Raw genomic sequence first — 20,275 nt, forward strand, 5'->3', positions numbered from 1 at the left:
AAAAAGCCTTACGTGAAAAAATCGGGAGCAACTGTAGCTCCGAAAAACGGCATTTGGCACGGAATTGTCGCCCCTGTACTTAAATATCATCGAAAATATCACTAAAAGTATCGATCTGTACGAGAGGTATTTGAAAAATTTCCACTAATAGTCCGTTTTGGTTCATATTCAGAATGTTTTTCATTTCCGATTCTTGAAATGTGGACCTTATTTCTTATACAGGTATGTCCTTAAAGAGGTATGATAAATTCCCATTTAAAATAGGTGTGTGTTAAGCCTGAATTAAAAGAAATAGCTGATATTGAAAAACCGTGTATGAAACACCCTATATGTGAATCAAAGATTTCTTTCAACAGTTTGGTCTGTGTAAGAGCAACAATATAACCCCCCTCTTTTATGGAAATGCAAACAAAGCATGCCACTCAAAAAAAGAAAAACCCAACCGCACAAAAAAAATAAAAAATTGAGCAACACAGTTGAGGGGTCATTGAATACAAAAACAACAAGCAATTGAAATATTTTTAATAGATTTTTCCGCACACACACACACATTCATATACACGCAGTTTTATACTTGCAGCTGTGCCAAATGGTGTACATAGTCATACACACACACACATAGAAATCTATAACAGAGGCTATTTTCATAAGCATACCTATACCCGCATACCCGTATGTTTGTATGTATTTTACACATGTACCAGTGTCGTAAACGCTGAACTTTATCGATGCCAAAACCATAGAAAATAAATCTTTTAGCGCGTAATTAAGTGAACTGTAGCGAACTGTAACGACCAAATAGAAGTTTATGTTATAATGGACCTGTGTACCGCGAAATAGCTGTGCGCTGTGTCAGGTGGGGCTGGCAGTGGAGTAGCCGAGGGTAATGTCCAAATATGTGCTTTGTACATATTAGCGTTGTCAACAGCAGCAGTAAATTCAATTAAATTGCAGTGAAGAGAAAACGCTGTTATTGGATTTTTTTTTTTTTTTGATATTTTTATAAAGCATTTTTTTGATTGCAACATTCTTGGAATTTATGCTGTTAACTTGAGAAAGTGTGGGTTTTTAATAACTTCCGTATAGCAATAGCGGTATGCTGTTTTCCTTATTTTTTTTTTTTTTCTTTAACCACTTCAATAGGCTCTTTGTTTATGTATGTGTGTAAATATATTTTATGGGCTAAATAAGGAAAATCTTGTTAAAAAAATTACGAAAATACGTAACTTAGTCCTTCCACCACCACCAAGTTTATTAAGAGGGTAAGTACGGGAGAAATTTATTTTTGAGGTTTGTTTTCTTCACGCAAAATTTGCTTAGATCACATCACCGAAGATTCAACATGGCAGAAGAAAGACAAAGCTGATTGCTAGCCGTCATGCGGCCGCCGTGCCCAAATGGGATAGTGCGTGACTACCATTCGGTGGGCGTAGGTTCGAATCTCCGTGATACACCAAAATTAAGAAAACGTTTTTCTAATAGCGGTCGTCCTCGACAGGCAATGGCAAACCTCCGAGTGTATTTCTGCTATGAAAAAGCTCCTCATAAAAATATCTGCCATTCGGAGTCGGCTTAAAACTGTAGGTCCTTCTATTTGTAGAATACATCAAGACGCATACCACAAATAGGAGGTGGAGCTCGGCCAAACACCTTGGCATACAAATATAGGTTGGCCAAAAAGTCTTGCGGTATTTCCGCAAGCTTGTCTTTGCAAGCGCGTAGTTCTAGTTGTATTCGTCGCATCGGTTCACGCTAGAGCTTTTTGGAAAGCTCTTTTCACGTGCTAACACGTGTTTGATTAATTGGTGTTTGCTTTTAGTCGTTCGTGAGTTATATCGTCGCAAACATGGAGCAAAATAAAGAGAAAATACGGCATATTTTACAGTACTGCTACGATAAAGGCAAAAACGCATCTCATGCTGCCAATAAAATTTGTGCAGTTTATGGACCCGATACAGTTTCCATTTCCACCGCACAACGATGGTTTCAACGTTTTCGTTCTGGTGCAGAGGTGATCGAAGATGCGCCACGGTCCGGAAGGTCTGTCGTCAAAAAGTGCGATAAAATCGCTGAATTGATCGAAAGAGACCGGCATAGTAGCAGCCGTAGCATCGGCCAAGAGCTGGGCATGAGTCATCAAACCGTTATAAACCATTTGAGGAAGCTTGGATTCAAAAAGAAGCTCGATGTATGGGTGCCACACGACTTGACGCAAAAAAACATTTTTGCCCGTATGGATGCATGCGAATCGCTTCTGAATCGCAACAAAATCGACCCGTTTTTGAAGCGGATGGTGACTGGCGATGAAAAGTGGGTCACTTACGACAACGTGAAGCGCAAACGGTCGTGGTCGGAAAGCGGTGAAGCTGCCCAGACGGTGGCCAAGCCTGGATTGACGGCCAGGAAGGTTCTTCTGTGTGTTTGGTGGGATTGGCAGGGAATCATCCACTATGAGTTGCTCCCCTATGGCCAAACGCTCAATTCGGACCTGTACTGCCAACAACTGGACCGCTTGAATGCAGCACTCATGCAGAAGAGGCCATCTTTGATTAACAGAGGCCGAATTGTCTTCCATCAGGACAACGCCAGGCCACACACATCTTTGGTGACGCGCCAGAAGCTCCGGGAGCTCGGATGGGAGATTCTTTTGCATTCACCGTATAGTCCGGATCTCGCACCAAGTGATTACCACCTATTTCTGTCCATGGCGAACGAGCTTGGTAGTAGGAAGTTGTCCACAAGAGAGTCCTGTGAAAATTTGGCTCTCCTCTGACAATAGGGAAGCGAGCTTCTATAAGAGGGGCATTATGAAGTTGGCATCTCGTTGGAAACTCGTCATCGAACAAAACGGCGCATATTTGACTTAAATCGCATTATTATAACCAATTTTATGAACAATTGAAAATTCAATAAAAATACCGCAAGACTTTTTGGCCAACCTTTATAAGGATTCATTTTTGTTTGTGCTATTTTGACATTTAACTTATTCACACCCTCAATACAAACACAATTTTTTTGGTTATTAATGTCATAATTTCTATTTAAATTAAACAAAAATGGAAAAAAAACTTCGCGGAATAAAATGCTTAAAAAAATGAATTTTGGGGCGAATGTTCCTACTAGTTTTGCTTAGAAAAAATTATTTTTTTGAAAAATGTTCGAAAACTTGTATTCACATAGAAAGTAATATCATAAAAAAGATGTGTGCAAAATTTCAGGGAGATCGGTCAATAACTTTTCGAGTTATCGTGTACGCCTATTCGAAAAAACATAGTTTTGAGAAAAACGCGTCCAAAGTTTGAATACATGAAAATTCCGCAATGAATAGAGTCGTCACGGTTGACGATCTATAATATAAGAAATACTTAAAACTACGTTCCAAAAACTTTTTGGCATATTCTTAAAGGACTATATTAACATTTTATGAAAAATAAAATTTTTTTTTCGAAATTTTACAGGTATCTGGTCCCTTAAGCCATTTTACTTTTTTACAATATTCGCAATATTTTTATGTAAATTTTTTTCGTAAATGTTTTATAAAAACTAGCCATACGTATAAGAAAAACCTTATAAATCAAGATTCCGAGCTGGGCACAAATTCACAAAAATGTAACAAATTAAAATTAATTAAAAAACTAGCATCAAATTTTTAACTTTTTAAACAACAATTTTTGAAAACTTCTGAGTGTGCAGCTTTATAGGCCATTCAATTTTAATATAACAAATGTCCGTCGGAAGTCGCTCAAAAATCGTCTTGATTTGTTTTTTTTTTTTTTGATTTGGTTTGGTTTTTATTGAGCCTTTTTTCCATATGAAAGGCTGCCGGACATGCACCTTTTTCTTTTTTCTCTAAAAACCTGCCTGAAATAGAATCTAGCGGGTATAATTTGATAGTAAATTAGTGACACAGTGAATGCATTTAGCTGCAAGTAGATTGGTTACATAAACTTCAGTGGACAAATGAAAGTAGCCCAAATTTTTTTTTTTTTTTACTTATTACTTGTGTTTGAAAAAACGCAACGACAAGGACAGAGGTGAACTCAAAAACTTCAAGCGGATTTTTAAAATATGATTGAACCCCCAAAATCTCTACTTGCATTCGCTACTTGAGTTATTGAGAACAATTATCACAAAAACTCCCAGATAACAGTATAAGAACGCCTGGAACACCAGTTTTACAGCATTATTGGTATCAACCCAGATATGCCTATTGCTCTTGTAGAAGTAAAAATGCACGCCGTTTAAAAATTCATGGCCAAATTCGCACCATATATTGGCACACAGATGGCGACAGATATAAATTGCCTCTCCCGAAAGTTGAAACTTGGCTCCAGAGAAAGCACGGAGAAGTAGACTACTACCTCACCAAAATCTTGAGTGGTCATGGCTGTTTTAAAGCTTAAATTTACCACGAAGAGACCCCATACCGCGAGCAGTGTATACCAGCAGCTGAAGATTCGGAACAGGGACTTTTCGTATATCTCCGTCTAATGGCTAAACTGGAAGGTAGTCTCGACAGCAGTGCACGCCCGAGAACCTAGTGTCTCAGATGTTGATGAGTCAGGATACATGAAACAAAGTACAACACATGGCTGCCGAAATAATGCGGCAACTTCGGCACAGCGACCAGACAAGGCGCATTGCCAAGTATGTATATAAACTAGCAAACTTACTCAGAGGTGGAAATGCGGTTAAACTGACGATACCACTCTTAGAAACTAACTTTTCTATTGTAAAGACCGCGATCCGACAGGGGTATCTCTCTCCTGAAATGATTTTACAGTGGGTGGTAACAGGTGCATGCAACTTCTGACGCATTGCATCAGGAACTGACGTTGAGTGTAATGTTCAAATCGCCCCCCGACGAAATAGTTGACGGTAGTACTAGGGAGATTGCTACTTTGACGGGTGGCGGTTGAGGTCATGTTAAAGTTGCACACTGACGAGGTTAGGCTCTCGTTGCTTTCTCCTCTTAAAAGAAACATATAAATTGAAGCGAAGGCTTTAGAAATCAACAGATACAACAAATTTACTTCTTACGTGATTGTGCGTGACCAAGAAGAAAAGATCAGCAAACCATGTTGCCCCGACATGCTCAGATGGTTTAGAATTTAAAAATTTTTGTGAAGAATTTATCTGCTTAGACTTCTAATTAGATATGCAAATGATATATTTCTAATAGGACTATGAATAAGTTCGTGCGGTTTTACAACAGATGGCGTAACTTGATTATTATTCCATCGATCCACATTTCCAAACATTCATTGGAGAGCTACTGTCGTAAGGCACAAACGTCAGTATAAGTTTTTTATTTGAAGCGTAAACAACAATATTTTTACCACACTTGAAAATGTCGAATTTCGTGCCAAATAATGTGTTTTTGCGGGGAATTCTTCTTCATTATTTTAATATGAAGAAAAAAGCAGCCGAAAGTCATCGTATCTTGGTGGAAGTTTATGGTGAGCATGCTCTATCTGAGCGAACGTGCCAGAAGTGGTTTGCACGCTTTAAAAGTGGTGATTTTGGCTTGGAAGACGAAGAACGCGAGGGTGCGCCGCCAAAGTTCATGGATACCGAATTGCAGGAATTGCTCGATCAAGATCCGGCTCAAACGCAAGAAGAGGTTGCAAAAACTTTGGGAGTTGATCAATCAACCATTTCCAAACGTTTAAAAGCCATGGGAATGATCCGAAAGGTAGGCCATTGGGTGCCGTATGAATTGAAGCCAAGAGACGTTGAACGCCGTTTTATGGCATGCGAACAACTGCTTCAACGGCACAAAAGAAAGGGTTTTTTGCATCGAATTGTGACTGGCGATGAAAAGTGGGTCCATTACGACAATCCAAAACGTCGGGCAACGTATGGATACCCTGGCCATGCTTCAACATCGACGTCGGCGCAGAATATTCATGGCCTGAAGGTTATGCTGTGTATCTGGTGGGACCAGCTGGGTGTTGTGTATTATGAGCTACTGAAACCGAATGAAACGATTACGGGGGATGTCTACCGACGACAATTGATGCGTTTGAGCCGAGCACTGCGAGAAAAACGGCCGCAATACGCCGATAGACACGACAAAGTTATTTTGCAACATGACAATGCTCGGCCACATGTTGCACAAGTGGTCAAAACATACTTAGAAACGCTCAAATGGGATGTCCTACCCCACCCGCCGTATAGTCCAGACCTTGCGCCATCCGATTACTATCTCTTCCGATCGATGCAACATGGCCTGGCTGACCAGCACTTCCGTAATTACGATGAAGTCAAAAAATGGATCGATTCGTGGATTGCGGCAAAACCGACCGAATTTTTCACAAAGGGAATCCGTGAATTGCCAGAAAGATGGGAAAAAGTAGTAGTAAGCGATGGACAATATTTTGAATATTAAAAAACCGCACGAACTTATTCATAGTCCTATAACAAAACTGCATTGAAGGCGTTTTTGGTCGCCCAAAGAGAAAAAATTACGAAACTTCCGATAGGGTCATTAATTTTGCACCCGGATACTGATTTCATCCAGTGGATCGGTAAAAAGAACACATCCGCGAAAAGGCATGCCTGTCGTAAGAGGCCTCTTTTACACTGATAACCTCCAGCGGCAAAGGTGCAAAGCTCATCGAGATCGAGGCCAGTAAGATCCTGATTATGGTGTACTGAAAAAAAATGTCGGAATAAACAGTCTAAGTACTGTGGTGAAAGTACTATTCTACCCTCTCAGTACAGGAAGATGAGAGCCCACCGAAATGGCTGATAGGTTAATGCTACAATCGCCTCCGTCTCTCTAAAGGCCTTTCAGATCTTCAAGTACGTTTGATGCTACGTCGCTCAGTTGAGACAACTCCTGACTAGTGTCTGATTCAGACTGTGAACACAAGCTCCCGTAAGGACTCGTGTCAAACCTCGCGGGGCCTCCCTGTACTTGGATAGACAACCACGGGAATAATTTTCGGCTGTTAATGAAGGAGCACGAATTTGAGCCGCTACTTTTCATACCCAATGGGATAGGTGGGTGTAAGAAGATTGCAGGTTACACTATCGAAAGAAATTTACTTACCTTGTCAGCGAAGTTGCCTCGGGCGGTGGCACAGATGTAGACATACGCTCCCAAATCGGAAAAGCTAGAGGGGCATTCGGGATGTTATGCTCCATATGGCGAATCAACAAACTGAGGTCCAGTTTAAAGGTTAGGCTATTCAAGTTGAATGTGCTGTTGGTGCCGGTGTACCTAAAAAATCAGCGTTAGAATCAGTCGCTTACCAGTTTTTGTCAACCGTTGCCTAAGGATTATATTCCGAATTTTCTGGCCAAAAATAATGCCAAACAAGGAATTGCTCGAAAAAGCAAACATGGAGCCGCTAGACATTTGGATTAGAAGACAGAAATAGAAGTGAATTGGTCACACGTTACTCAAGGAAGCCGGTAGCATAACGAAGAAGACAATGGAATGGAACCCAGCCGTAGTGAGGGGAAGAGCGCCTGGCAGGCAAAAGAAGACCTGAAAAAGAATTGTCGATCGCGAGACGGCTCAACTTGGGTTAAACTGGAAGCAGATGAAGGCGTTATTTAGTGATTGGACCAGATAGCGCGTAGATTTGGTCGGTGCTCTGTATACCGCTAAGGATTCAAGGAAGCAATGATGATAATACCTGGACGGCAAAAATCTCTGGAGAATGAAAGGAAATTAAAAACTTTGTATGAGAGCTTACCAAAGACTTTTCTTCAAGGTTTTTCAAAAGTAAAGCTAAATATCGATGCCAATATCACAAGACCGTCATGTGGCAGACAATGAGCTTGGGCTTGTTTCCGTATTAGTTATACTTTCATACATACATATGTCGGCACGTACTCCCTTTTTGGAGGTTTGGCCGAGCTCCTCCTTCTATTTTTGGTGTGCGTCTTGATGTTGTTCCACAAATGGAGGGACGTACAGTTTTAAGCCGACACGGAACGGCACATACTTTTTATGAGAAGCTTTTCCATGACAGAAATACTCCCCAAGGTTTGCCATTGCCTGACGAGGAGCTACCGCTATTAGAAAAAAACTGTTTTCTTCATTTTGATGTTTCACCGAGACTCGAACCGACGTTCTCTCTCTGAAATCCGAACGGTTGTCACGCGCCAACCCATTTGGCAGCCGTTGCAATGCAACTGCATTATTTAGCAATCGCTCAAGTCAAGTGCCTCGAGCATTTTTTCAAATGTAGGTATGTAAAGTTGTGCTGATATTCACGAATAATTTTTTAAAAGATAATAAGGCCATATACGATTGAATTTCCATTTTCATTTCAATCTCGAAACATAAGCAGCAACCCTTGTATACATGGGTTGCTTTGTGTTTAAGCTTTTATAAGGAAACAAACTTTTAAAAGTAGCTTTTTTCTAATTTTCTTTTCATTCATTTACTGCTAAGAAAATTTTCTATTCTCCCCACTTCTCAAGCGTTAAGTTGTTAGTCGACTCAGCAATGACAAAAGAAACGTCAACTCAGAGTGAATCAGGAAATGTGCAAAAGTTTGTTATTATTTGATAAACACTAAGCATTGATGATGCGCACTTACAAACTCACTTGTAATGGTGTATACATAGATGTGTGCGCGTACAGGCAAATGGCTATAGCTAAGCATACAAACATATCAATTTTAATTCAAGGAATTCACACGCTCGGTTGGTGACATCTCACTCGTTCAGCTGGTTGTAGCTGCTTGACTTGGTCCTTTTCGTATGCGGATGCAAGGTTCTGACAATGACTGTGCATACACACATTCACACATACACATATGTATGCATATGACAAGAACCACGCTATAAATTTGATACTCCCACATGCACAGGAGCACAGTTATAATATTATATATGTATGAACGTGTGAGATTATGTAGATACATGGAGACTTGCAAGCATTCAGAACAATACGAAACAGTAAGACATCTGCAAGGCATCATTCATTCGTCACATTCAACACCTTCGTTCGTATCGCATGACAAAGCAAATAGACTAAGCGCATTTTCCTCCATATCCAATGCATACACAACGCAAACGTACACATTCATATGGATGTGCATACTCTCCCATGGAGATGCACACAATTGCACACGTGATATTTCCCTGTAGGCAAATCCACTGGTACCGAGCAGGTGACCTTCTGCAAATTCAGATTCGAGTTCAGATTCATGACATGGACCCTAGAATGCAATTTGAGAGAATATGAAAATGGTGCACCAACAATTTGGCAGGATGGCAGAACTAATATCTTACGAGTGCTGTTATAGATATGACCATATGCGAATAAAATTGGTCCAGCTGAAGAGTAATAAAGCTGCGAAATTGTTGGTATGCTTGTCAAGTAATTCAAATATATTGGAAAGAGTTGGTAAATTCCATACCTCAACTCCTACGCATAGAAGAGATGATTAGTGCGTGATGCGTCTCAAATAGAATATATGTGTCCACTCCCTATTTGAAAAAAAGAGTAATACAAGGTCTGTAGACTGCTGGCTCGTGAATTCGACGTTAAGCTCTTCGATTATGCGCAGACCTGTCAGGAGCGGTGCTCCCCAAGGCGGTCTACGTTCCCCTCTGAATTGAATTGAATTTGAAGAGGTCGAGCCAAGGAGCACCAGGAGATTTGGTGGCTCCTAAAACACTCAGGCTAAAAAGCCCATTGTATTTAAAGCTCTGGAAAGGGGGTAGATAGTCAAGGAGGGAGGGAGAAAAGTATCAGAGAAAGATATAGGAAAGAATAGAGACAGAGATAGAGATAGTTAGTCCTGTGAGAATTTTCCAGATTCTTTGGCGAATCTGTAAATATCCTCCAGTTTTAGAGAACGAATATTACTCATTCCCATGACATCGGAACCCAATACCCGTAGTCGCGCTCTAGCAAAGGCAGGACACTCACAGAGAAAGTGATCAGTGCTATCCGGCTCCTCCAAGCAGGACAGGCATACCGGGTCCTCGATGATTCCAATGGTGGTCATATGCTGACCCCATGGGTTGTGTCCTGTAATGATGCCGACCATCAACCGAATGTCTTTCCTTCTAAGTTTTAGTAGAAAGTTTGACAGTTTTCTGTTCGGACTTGTCACAAAACACTTTGCAGTTCTGCAGCGTTCTAGACCGGACCATCGCTCTTTATGTAGATTGCCTACATAATCGTTGATCCAATTCTTGATTCCTGCGGGACTGATTCCGATTATTGGCTCTGGCCCCTGTGGGGGCACCGCTGATCCACGGTTGGCCAATTCGTCGGCAATTTCGTTTCCTTGAACACCGGAGTGTCCCGGAACCCATATAAGTACAAGCCTGTTTTGTCTTGCGACAGAATTAAGCTTCTTCTTACATTCTTGAACAATCTTCGAGGTTTGCTTCGCGTTCTCCAGGGCCTTCAATGCAGCCTGACTGTCACTGAAGACTCCAATCTGTTTCCCGCTCCATCTCCTCTCGATTATCCATTCGGCTACTTTTAGGATGGCAAAAACTTCTGTTTGAAAAACAGTTGCCATTCCCCCATAGCATTGTGATACTTATTACTATCGTTTAAGTACCATCCGGCTCCAGACCCTATTTCAGTCTTGGATCCATCGGTAAAGAAAATATCCGTCAAACCTCCCTGCATGCATTCTGGATTGCTCCATTGCTCACGCAATGGAAATCTGACATCAAATTTCCTTCCGAACGAAACTGTGGGTATCAGGTCATCTTTAGGTGCCAAAAACAGTGGATACTGCTCCGACAGCAACTTAAAGATTTCTCTGTGTCCCGAAGTTCCATCTTCGTGCCAGAAACCATATTTATGGAGTCTACACATTGCTTTTATTGCTTCCTGTTGTATCTTAAGATGCAGGGGGAGCAAATTAAGCATTGCATTTAGGGCATCACCAGAGGTTGTACTCATGGCACCCGTGATGCATAAACATACACTTCTTTGCAGCCTGTATAGTTCCCGGATTGTGGACTTAACCATGCTCCGTCGCCACCAGACCACAGAAGCGTTCCCCTCTTCTGTGGAATCTAAGTTGTTGTTAGACCTAGAGGAGAATTCAATTTGTGTCCTAAGCGGACAATTTAGCTATACTACGAAAGGAAACGTTTCCAGACATTCTCTATGGTCGAATGCAAAGAACCTTAAAATATATAGGTACACACCCGGCCAAAACGTGTGGTCTAAGCCTCATTGCGGCCAAGACGGAACTATTGTTATTCTCAAGGGAATATAAAATTTCCGACTTTCAGCTTCCGACATTCAACAGAACTGTTCTGCCGGTCGATGACAATGCAAGCTTCCTTGGTGGAACTCTTGCCAGCAAACTTACATGGAAAGCTGAATGTTGAGGACAGAGTAATGAAAGCTGCTACGGTGTTCTACTCATGTAAAAAACTGTAGGCTTAAAATGGGGTGTAGCCCTAAAATAGTTCACAGGCTATACACAGCTATTGTTAGACCAATCGATAAGAAAACGTTGTTCAAGAGGCCAAGATAGTATTCAAAGGGCGGCTAGCCTCAGTATTACTGGGACGCTGAAAACAACGCCAACTTTGGCTCTAAATGTTATATATTAAAATAAATAATTGGCGTGTACACTTCTGTTAGGTGTTTGGCCGAGCTCCTCCTCCTATTTGTGGTGTGCGTCTTGATGTAGTTCCACAAATGGAATGTTATGCTGCATTTATTGCCAAATTGACCTATATTGTAGGAAACTAGCCGCCAAAGCGGCCCTCAGTTTGAGGGAATCATCGGTGCTCAAGGCAAACAAACAGGGATACTCAAGCATGCTTGGGATATTTCCTGGTATTCCTAAAACCACTGACTTTTATGACTTGGTGAATGCATACCTAGACAGGCCATATACAATCCATTTTCTATCCAGAGAGGACTGGAAAAATAGTTTGATAAATAATGAAAACGGGGTGAGATGGTTAAAGACTCAATAATCAAGTGGGAGTGGGTGTACACTCCGAATCTATAGGCACCAATATATCGTTTCCCTTGCTTGATCGTTGCAGCGAGTTCCAATCCGAAATCTTGGCAATCTCAAAAAAACCTTTTAGTCCTAAATAAAAGCGTGGTCAGAGATAGAGAAATCTCCATTTACTCCGATAGTCAGGCAGCTCTGAAATCGCTGCTATCATGTGAAAACACTCGTATAAGGCAATAAAAGAGTGCTACAAATTATTAAAAATACTTGTTCAGTATCGTCGTAGGTGTCCCATCTGGGCAATGTCTAATAGGAAGACATATAGAAGATGAAGAGACAGTCGAAGACCTTCTTTACGGTTGCATGGCTCTGTGTAACACAGAAGGATAATTGAGATTGGACGATCTAAGTTTTCTGGACAACATTCCGGATGATGTGAATCCAGTTTTTTAAATGCTCCAAATCATTTAGAGAGGACCAAGTTTAGTAAGGATAGAATAGTTCTGGTGGTATTGCAAGGGGCGTCTAACTGGCCTAGGTGCGTCGAAGGACAGCCACTTCACTTAACCTATCCTAAGGTGTATATTGCCAATTGAAAGACAAGACAAAAATTGTTCTGCCTAGCAGGTTTGCTGCGTACACCGTATGTTTTTACGTCGCTTAATCCAAATAAGAGACCGAATTAAAGCCTAGGATGTCAGTGTTTGGCTTTAACCGCAAGACATACACCTAAATCAACTGGAACCGTACATTCGTTTAAAAACAATTGGGGCGAACACTTCTGTTAGGTGTTTGGCAGGTCCTCCTCTTATTTGTGGCGTGCGTCTTCATATTGTTCTAACTGGAATCGTTATACTCGATGTTCACAAGCCTGAAACACGATAATCCATCGGCTCTTCAAGTAAATTTTCAACCCTAAGATCTCATGACTGCATGATCTTATAATTTCGTCCATTATAACACTTACATACTGTATACTAGTTAAGCTTCCAAGCAATATTTTTTTTTTTATTTTTTGCATGTGAGATGACACGCCACCGTTGGTAGGCGCATCGCCTTAGTATCTCTCCGAGTATCTTACCCACAGCTCATATAGGAGCGCAGCCATCTACATGTACTGAGTGATGAAGAAATTGCACAGAATACACTTCTCTTCTACCGTGTTCAGAACATAATTTTCTTAGTATTTTAAGGCTCCATGCAAGGCTCGATACAGTTCTTGAATTGCAGATTTTAACCTAACTTTCGACCTTAATAAATATGTAAATAATAAAAATGTATTTTATTTAACACATTACAAACAATCCGTAATTAAATTTTCAAATACTGGATGGCCTACCCCAAATATCCTTCACTCACACGAGTAACATAAAAACTACTAGAAGTGCATTTCTACATAGGAAATATGATTTTTCTACGGACTCAGATTAGAGAGAGGAAGAGAGAGAGAGAGGTGTTTAATGAGATAGCAGCTGAAGAGGTGATGAGTTTTTACTTGTGAAGGGTCTATTCTGAAAAAATAGTGGTCTCAAGATGCAACGCGAGCTCCTCTTGCAATCATGGTATGAGAGTTGGTGATGTTATTAGTTGCCTTTCCGTACCGAACGGTACGCATATCTACCAGCATCATTTTAAATACCTTGAGAATTACACATTTCGACAATTTATTTGTTTCTAATTAAATTTTAATAATTTGTTTTAAGAGTAAAATTAATTCGCCTATAAGAGTCATACAGAACCAAGTTGTAAGTTATGGGCAAATTAAAAAAAATTCAACAAATTTTCAACAATAATTCACACATTTCAATCAAAATTTCGAGTGCGTTTTTTATAGTCCATTAATTTTTTTAAAATAAAGTGCAAGTTTCAAGTGGTTCCATAATTGCATTGATTTTTGTGAAAATTTTTGCTGACGGATTTGAGTATTTTTATGCATATAAAGAAAATGTCGAGCATTCGCATGTGGCACAATCATTTTTCTCACGAGGACTCCCGAAAACCCATTTCCTTAATTCCTTCATCGGAAATGTTATAGTATTTTACTTGAAAATCCTCTAGTAGACGAAATTCCAATTGGTGGCGAAAGGAATAATATCGTTGATTGCGTTTTGCAGCGCTTGGCTCAAGTATGTTGGGGGTGCTTTCTGATTCGCAGACGAATGGCTATGCTGGTCTTTTATCAATGAATTATTCACTAGCCGTGGTCTAGAAAATAGTCTATAACAACACTAGTCTCGAACTAGTCATTTATGTCACCATTCTGTCTTCTGTACATTTATTCGTACTGCACTGCCAGGTATACTCGTATCTAAGTTTGGCATGTAAAGTTACAGCTACATTTATTCAGCATAGCGCACACTCAAGCGTGCAAAAAAATAAGTTAAAGCTCAGTTTTAAATTTAAATTCGAACATACACATACATACATATATGCACTTGCATGTGTGTGAGTATGTATGCATTTATGATTCCTATTTTCATTTCAATGCCAAAACTGTAAGTTTTCTGAGAACTTCTGAACACGCAAGGGCAGCAGCCTTCAGGAAAGTTTCACTCACAATTACATAAATTAAATAGTTTTGTGTTGTTGTTATAAATAAAACTGGCTCACAAAAAAACGGGGCTTACAAATTACAGACTCGACAGCTTAGGTAATTGAAATGACGTTAAATGCTGTGCTAGTCAATCAATTAAAAGTATGTAAATATTTGCAAAAACAAGGCACTCATATTACACAACATACCAATAAATAACAATTCTAGTTTTGTTATTTATTGACATAATGCATATTGCAATATATAATGGGCTTATGAAGAATAGAAAAACGAAAAAATAATGAATGGTGATTTAAGGAACCTTTTCTTTAAAAATAATTAGGGGCGCCGAATTGAAACACTAAAAAAACAACTTGGTTTGGCAATACAATTTTTATTTATCGTTTTTTACAACTAGTACAATAAAGTAAGCAGATGTAAATATATGTATAACTAGCAACCCGCCCAGCTTCGCACGGGTATAAAATATATACCCTATGTCACTCACTGAAAAAATGATTAAAATCGATCCAGTAGTTTTGGCTTATTCATTATTGCCCGTGGCCCACACGCGTTAAATTTGGAGTAAAACAATTCCCCTTTCTTTATAGCATGAAGATTTCCTGCTATCTTTGGGATATCTAAATTCATACCCTACATTTTTGCATATTAACTTTTTGCATTTTTACATATATATTTATTTTATTTTTACAACAATTACTATATTACAGATTGTCTTTATATACAACGTTCATAGCCTTCTTGTCATTAGACAATACAAACATGTTTTCTCTAGAGGTTACTCTTGAAAGAGCGACATACAGTTGGCCATGTGAAAAACAGTCAACACTCAAATCTAAGCCTGCAACGTTGAAGGTTTGACCCTGAGATTTATTAATGGTCATTGCAAAAGATGTCTTTACCGGAAATTGTAAGCGTTTAAATTGGAATGGTAGATCCGATGGTATCAGAGGGATTCGGGGAATCAATACATCTTCTCTTACTTAGGACTTAGGTTTCTTAATAAAATAACAGGACAACCTATTTTCAGCTTCATTTTGTGAGGAGGGAGTCCAGACGGGTTCAAAGAATTTAGAAATTCTGTAGGAAAATGAACAGCTTCTTCCAAATCGAGAACAGTATCGACCGAGTAGTATATTTTCGTCGGCGCATCAATCTTTGAAATAATCAAGTTATTTACTTTATCTACTTGTTCGTTAGTTGGTGACAGAATAGCTCTTTCTTTAAACCAAGATATTGTCTTATAACTTATGTTATCAATGTCTGGATAGACATTGTTGACTAACTCTTGGATGTTGTCTATCAAAACACAAAGGTTTTCTAGGTTAATCCTTCCCTCACTTTGTGTTAATTCTTCATTGCCAACTTTTAGCAGCATCTCTGGAAATAGCCTGTTCTCACGTGAAGATGACGAAATCCTCATATTAGTTTTAAGCTCTAATTTATTGACATACGACTAAAGGTGGGATCTTTTTAGCGAAGCATTTATTTCGTCAGCACGTGTTCCTTGAGTCACAACTGGTAGGATTTGATGGAAATCTCCTGAGAACAGAATTGTACATCCACCCATAGGTGCATTTTTGTTGCGCAAATCGCGCATTGTCCTATCCAGTACTTCCACAGACGTCTTGTTTGACATGGTAGCTTCGTCCCAGACTATTAATGAGCAGTCACGCATCAATTTTCCTGTATTGCTCTGTCTAGAAACACTACAGACGCTGTTATCATCATCGGTGGCGATTTTCAGCGGGTGCTTCATTGTAGAGTGTGTGATTCGGCCTATTTCCAAAAGACTCTTTCCAAAAGAGTAGCGGCAATGCCGGATGACGCAACAGCTAACGCAAATTTTCCGGTAGATCTCAATTACTAATTACTGTTGTAATATCTTGAAAAATATTGTTTTTAATTATATGCTGTAAAGAGCCATATACATAGATCTATATGAAAACAACAATGTATTTAAGGTATTTAATTGGATAAGGATTAATGTTGTACCTATTTGTTGAAATCGCTTCGAAAATAAGCTATTAGTTGTCGTAAAAAGTAAATGACAAAAAATGTTATTGTATGGAATTGATAGCAAACTAAACGCGCTCCGAATCAATAAAAACTATTCAAAAACTGTATTTTAATTATGTGCGATTTACTAATATAGAACCTGAAAATAGCGTTTTATTTCGCTGTAAAATTGTATGTACATATAATTACATGGAATTCAGTACATACATAGATACATATGTACATATGTCCGAAATGAAATAATGCGAGCGATTCGTAAATACATACATACATACGTCACCATACGATGTAATTCAACATTAATGAGGTGTGGTGAGATTATCGCTTAACGCCTGTTGCTTCATTCGGTTAACAGCGAACACACACACAAACAGCTTTTTTTGGAAAAAGAGCTGCTTTTGTGTAAACAATTTTGGTTAAATAACAAATAAATTATTTTTTTTGATGCAGAACGAAAGTAAATATTTCAAAGTTAAACTTCAAGAAAGTTTCATTTTAATTGGTTGATTCGTTTATGATTTATGGCCGTGAAAACAAAAAAATTATGTTTTTTTGCCACATTTTGACCGATTGCCAGACCCCCTTTATATATTTCTTCACATTATATAGATATAAACCTTCCTCTTCAATCAATCTATCTTTAAAAAAAAACCGCATCAAAATCCGTTGCGTAGTTTTAAAGATTTAAGCGTATAAGGGACATAGGGACAGAAAAAGCGACTTTGTTTTATAATATGTCGTGATATATAAAAAAATCGGAATGACCTCCTCTGACTATATAGTCTAGCTTTTTATATAGTAGAGTAAACAAACAAAAAAAAGGTGACGTATTCCTATGTTGTATAAATTAACTGTTAAAAAAATTAAGTGACAAAACTTAATTCGAGCGACGAAACTGTTAGAGATGAGAACAGAGGAGAACCAGACTACAGCAGAACTAGACGACAGCAGAACTCTAGTGAATGCTCGTAGACGATGTTGACGATGACGTTCGCAGCGATTGCGGCTGCGGCTGTTACAGCAAAGCTGCGCTGGAGATCACAAATATGTTGAGAGAGTGCATGTTAATGTGAGAAAGCACATATCGAAAATGAAAAATTTGAGCGGGCATAAGCGACGATATTTTTTGTAAGAGAACACAATTTTTTACCTTCTTATACGGGTGGGCCATATAGTGTTTGCTTTTTGAACCCCCTATTTTTTTGAGAATGGTAACACCAATAACATGTCAAATGAGTTCATAATTTACTTAAAGGTTTGACATTTACGAAATGGGACGCTACAGTATACGCTTAAACCAAATTGGGAAATATTGAAAGCTTATTTCCAAAGTGGTGAGTCTTCTTCTTCTTCCGCGGTTATAGTAAATGGCGAGCGTTACCGTGACATGCTCAACGAGTTTTTTGTCTCCAAAAATTAAAGAGTATGGACGACATTTGGTTTCAACAGGATGGTGCAACTTGTCTCACTGCCAAAGTTACACTCGAACTTTTGCCTACCGTTTTTGAAAACCGAATAATCAGCCGAAATTCCGATATCAATTGGCCGCCTCGGAGCTGTGATTTAAGCCCGTTGGACTATTTCTTGTGGAGAGCCGTTAAGGACAAATGCTATGCGAATCATCCAGAGACGATTGATGCTTTAAAACACGAAATCGAAGTTGCCATTCATGAAATTGGAGCCCAAACAATCGAAAATGTGCTTAAACATTGGGTAGATGGAATGGCCTACTGTAAAACCGGTCGTTGCAGTCATTTGAACGATATTATTCTTCATTCATAAATGGCAATGTTCAATCTTCAAAATAAAAAAAAAGTTTGAAAAAATATTGATAAGTTTTTTTTATAGCCGACTCAAAAAGCAAATTTTACATGGCCCACCCTATATTAGAATTCGCAAATACGTAAATGCAGTTATACTTTTTTTATTTTTAAATACAGATAGATGAGGTATGGCAGGGCTATTTATCCCATAAATCTTAAAAGTATTTCCAATATCGGCAGAGCTCTAATAGAGCATCACAAGAATCCTCAGTTTAAAAAATGTGACTTTGAGTGCGACGAGGCAAAAACTTTCATCTTGGCTTAACAAACACACAAAAAAAACTTAACTGGCACGTGCAATGAGCAAAGAATCAAGACAAAAACAAAAAATTAAAAATAACAAACTGATGCTGTCCTGATACGCTTCTTCCGAAACTATTAACTTATTTATTTACAACAATACAGTTTTCAAAGTTACAAAAGAGTTTAAAAATGAGTTGTTAATTCTTGTACGACCTGACACATAGACTATTGTACCAAAATGTTTTTTATTAATTATTTCGTAAATGAAGCACTTCACGAAAAATTGTAAAGTGCCATTACCGAACTCGTGGTTTTCTTGACGATTTGAAAATTAGAAAAGTAACATAAACATAACTGAAATAAACAAACTTTTTTTATTCAATAAAATCTCTAAATTTCAATACAATAATTTCCATGGTCCTACTAGAACCGGTTTTTACGATATGATATTTAAAAGTAGCTAATCATCGTTAAAAAATAAAAACCAAGAGCGTGAGCTAGAATCCTTTCTCAAGAGCTACAACAAATATTGTGGAATTTGAATTTTAATAAATCTTACACAAGGTTTGAAACTTCAATTATTCTGGTCTTTCTTATGGACTTAATTACATTTAAGGAAAAAAAAAATTAAGTAAATAGTCAAAACTTGTCAATATGAGGTGCCTTTGTAATAGGTTTGGGGATGTATTCTTCGTAAAGTATAATACACTTCGATAGCATTATCTTTTTTTTATGCTTGCAAAATTAATCTAAATAGGATTCCAACTCGTTTCATATCCCCACTATTCTCCGGACGTGGCTCCCTCGGACTAATATTTGTTCCCCAATTTGAAGAAACGGCTGGCCCGGAGCCCGTTCTGCCACTCCCTTCTGCAGCCATCAAAGCCACGGTTAGCAAATGGGTTACTGCAACCCACAGCCGAGCTTGACAGGCTGAGAGGGACTAAACTGATGTTACTTGTCATGTCGAACCGACTGTTGCAAATCCTCCTGTCATTAAGCATAAGGGACTGCAGACAGCTGGCGAAATGGCGATGAAAAAGGTAGGTATCTCAGACAGTGCACTCTACCCAGCTTGCGAAGAGGAGGATGTGACGGCAGACCACTTCTTGTGCGCCTGCCCCGCCTTCGCTCGAATCAGGATTGAAATCTTTGGCACGGATATGTTAGCGATCACCTTGGCTACTTGGCATCAAAAGATCTACTCAGATTTCTTCGGAAGTCAGATAGATTTAAAGAAAATTAAAAGGGAATCCGAGTGTAGTACAATAGACTTAATTGTATCTGAGTGCGAGAAAAATATTTATTTTGTGCGAGGAGTTTTGATTGCAGGAACGAGTGACTATTTTTCATACTTGGACAAAACCTATTATTAGGAAGTGATCAACAAACTAGAATAGCATTGGGCGAGGTGTATAAGCCTAAAGGAGATTATGCCGAAAAATAAAAAAAGTTTACTCCAAACAATGAAGTATCTTTTATTTTTGCACCAACTTTTCACACATCCCTCGTATATCTTCACCCAAGCATAGATCAAAATAATTCAGCACTCATAGGTTGTATAGGAAAAATTAACAATAAATCAACATAAAGGAATCCACATGCGTACTTACCTCTATAAATCGATATAGGCCACCACTCATAAGTCCATATAAGTTCTCTGAAAATTATAAAAAAAAATAAAAGTTCATTATATGTGATTTGTGAAATTTGTGTCA

General features: G+C 38.8%; 1 protein-coding gene across 3 annotated transcripts in view; it reads right to left on the reverse strand.

Moving 5' to 3' along the window:
* Nucleotides 1-20,275, reverse strand: part of LOC128869817 (ABC transporter G family member 20) — a 275,425-nt gene that overhangs the window by 212,545 nt on the left and 42,605 nt on the right. For all 3 annotated transcript variants that reach the window (XM_054112429.1, XM_054112424.1, XM_054112421.1), the window contains exon 3: nt 20,171-20,217. The gene's annotated coding sequence lies outside the window, so the exon portion shown is untranslated. The remainder of the gene's footprint in view (nt 1-20,170; nt 20,218-20,275) is intronic.

The sequence above is a fragment of the Anastrepha ludens genome, chromosome 2, assembly GCF_028408465.1.
Source record: "Anastrepha ludens isolate Willacy chromosome 2, idAnaLude1.1, whole genome shotgun sequence".
In the NCBI taxonomy this organism is placed as follows: domain Eukaryota; kingdom Metazoa; phylum Arthropoda; class Insecta; order Diptera; family Tephritidae; genus Anastrepha; species Anastrepha ludens.